Source organism: Rhopilema esculentum, chromosome 18, assembly GCF_057945365.1.
Source record: "Rhopilema esculentum isolate cy_ngs chromosome 18, ASM5794536v1, whole genome shotgun sequence".
In the NCBI taxonomy this organism is placed as follows: Eukaryota; Metazoa; Cnidaria; class Scyphozoa; order Rhizostomeae; family Rhizostomatidae; genus Rhopilema; species Rhopilema esculentum.
In genome coordinates, this window is record NC_142832.1 from 3,851,534 (window position 1) to 3,854,457 (window position 2,924).

Genomic DNA, 2,924 nt, shown 5'->3' on the forward strand with positions numbered 1-2,924 from the left:
AGTGACAATGATGCTGAAATGCAAGCTTAGTAAAGCAAATAACGCAACCTGTCTACATTTTAATGTCGTAGTTTTGAAGGATCGATTATTCCTTATTTCTGTGAATTCACGAATTCGTCCCAGATTCAGATACAAAGGAGGAATACGTCCGAAAAACCCAGCTACATGACGTCTAGACTTTATCCGTGAGCCTCTGTTTCGCTACTGCCTCACTTAACTGACGCTACTGCTATGTTGCAGCGTCCGTCAAGTGAGGCAGTAGCGAAACAGAGGCTCATGGAGTAAGTCTACATGGCGTCTATGATTACATTTCCCGCCTTTCTTTCACACTTGAAAAACCAATGCCTACCTAAAGGGGTTTAACGAAGAAAGGTTGCCCCTTGCCCGCAACAGTTAACAATTTCTTGTTCTTAATAAGAAAGTCAAACTTTGAAGGAAATTGAGCTTTTATGGTTGTCATCAGTGGCTAATCTCAGTTATCTGCCAAGAACAACACAAATTGTTGGCGTCTCTTGATAAGTGCGACGATCCATTGGTTATTGACCATTTTTAGGACAGTTAGTTTAAACGGACACATTTGGATCCTTATTCTTCTTCAATTCAGTACAGAAATGTCATCAATTCACAAATTTCAGGACTCAGATTTTCCGTTGATAATCAACGTATATTTAATTGATTCCATAGAAAACAGCATTGACTAAGAGAAGAAGATAAAAGAAATTGATCTGTATAGATGTCTCCAAGAAAGATGCAAAAGTAGGCAATTATATACAACTGGAAAGGCGCATGAATGAACGTAAAGGATTTGCAGATACAGCGCTTTTGGTTGTACATGGCAGTAGTTATGCTTCTTTTCAGAAGGTTCATGAAAAATCGAGATCGAATCTTCATGGAATATCATCAATGTTAGCAAACCAGATCGAATATCATTAATGGTAGGAAACCAGTCCATTTAATAAAACAGTCCAGAAAAAGGTTGACATGTACCTTAGAGCTTTGGAAGATTCTGCGGAAATCATTTCAGTTGTAATAGAAACGAAGAAAAAAGTGGCTGTAAATAAATGACAGACCGAAGAAGACACATAGAGATGAAATAATGCGATGTTCAATAAAAAATGATAAAATTAAGGTATAAAGAATGTTGAAAAAGGAAAACTGTTGAGAATTGAGAATAGGCAGTTTTTTGGTATGAGATGGAGCTGCTGTTATCTACTGGGAGGAGTATAATTTTGTATGGAAGAAGTATAACTGTTGACTTCTGAAGTATAGACTTTGTCAAATTGCAGAAATGATTTCCTTCTTTATATCTCGATAAGTTGAACTGAAACTGAAAGGAAGTGAAAATTGCTAATATAAAGTTCCAATCAAGGTCTCAGAGAGTCAAACAGGGGTTTTTCATTGTGGGTGTGGTGTTGGGAGGCCCATTTTGGCAGGAGTCCAACCCAAGTTTGTAAATGGGGAACAACAGGGACACGTGCAAATTACAAACCCAAGTGTACCAACTGATTTTTCATATTTACTGTTAACGAACTGATTTTTCATTTGTTTGTAGATTCTGTAAAAAATTTTATCATTATTTTTAATTGATAAAACTTGTTGTATCTCCTTGCTGAAGAATATTGGTTAAAAACTGGTTTATTTTCTAGGACATTGTGGCCTAGATAATTAAAATCATAAATATGAAAATCAATTCATTCCAAAAATTCTAAATAACGAAAATTGTTATCAAATGATCGAAAAATGATGCGTACTCGATAAAGTCTGAGGGAACCAGATTCAATCGAATTACTATCTGAATGGGACATTCTTGGAAGTGAAATAAGATCGCGTTCGATAAAGACTCTTAAGAGAGCTATGATTGATAAAATCAACAATAGTGATTGTGAAAATCTATTTCAAATGCAGAGAGTTACAGCCGTGACGTAATGTTTGGTAAAAGCTGAATTTGTCCAAACAGTCCAAATTGATGTTTTTTGTTAGAAGAATTAACTGTCTCTACGGGAATCAACAATGTACTCTTGACATAAACTTGCTCTTTATTAATCGCAAAGTTTGTTTATCTTCCGAAATTCAAGATTCGGATTTCTTGATTTCATTTGTAAGTTGCGCGACTAGCTACACGCGGCAGCGGCTAGCAGGCGGTAGTTTTTCACGTGGGTGTCCTTCATTTGAACCGCAAAAAGTAACAGTTGCGAAATCCATGATAGCAGCAACCTGCCTGAAAAGAGAGCGCTTTTTCGTCTGGACTTTGAAGAATCCTGAGCGCCTTGTCTTATTTACAGCGGGTGTTAAAATAGTTTGACTGACTTTTTACCGACCAGTTGCAAGAAATTCCTTTCAAAATACATTTGAAAATGCTATGAACATTAACGGAATTATAAATGCAATATATGACGTCAACAAGAGTAAGAATATGGTGTTGTTTTAATGCCATACATTTTGCATACACATACTCCTTATATAAAAATGAGAACTTATTAATAAGGGGGGGGGGGGCGTTTATTGTTATTTTCACTTAAAGACTGGGCCACTGATAGAGGATTCACGGGAAGTGATCAGTTAAGAGCAACAATCATTAATGTTTGATAAGTTGCTTGCATTGCGCATATATTGCGTGCTTGTCTTTGTACGTGATTCACCGCAAGGTAGAACCAAGCTTCAGCACCTTGCGATAAAAACAATTCCATTACAGGACATCAATTTTAATCATTTGCCGCTCCCTGCAGACAGATGAATTACTAACGTTGTGGCGGTTTAGCGTACAAAATGATATACAAATCTACACAGTAATCTACACGAAAAGATATACAATCTTGGACAGGTGGTGTTGAGAATTTATAGCCCCCCCCCCCCCCTCAACCCCCGTTTTTGTTGTAATCTCTGCTACTCAGAAGCATACGCTTCAACAAGGGAGAAGAGTAGAG

The 2,924-nt window shown here is 37.0% G+C and overlaps 1 protein-coding gene across 1 annotated transcript in view; it reads right to left on the reverse strand.

Moving 5' to 3' along the window:
• The window catches only part of LOC135680788 (microfibrillar-associated protein 1), a 106,442-nt gene that overhangs the window by 58,531 nt on the left and 44,987 nt on the right, over nt 1-2,924 (reverse strand). The gene's annotated exons all lie outside the window — the stretch shown is intronic.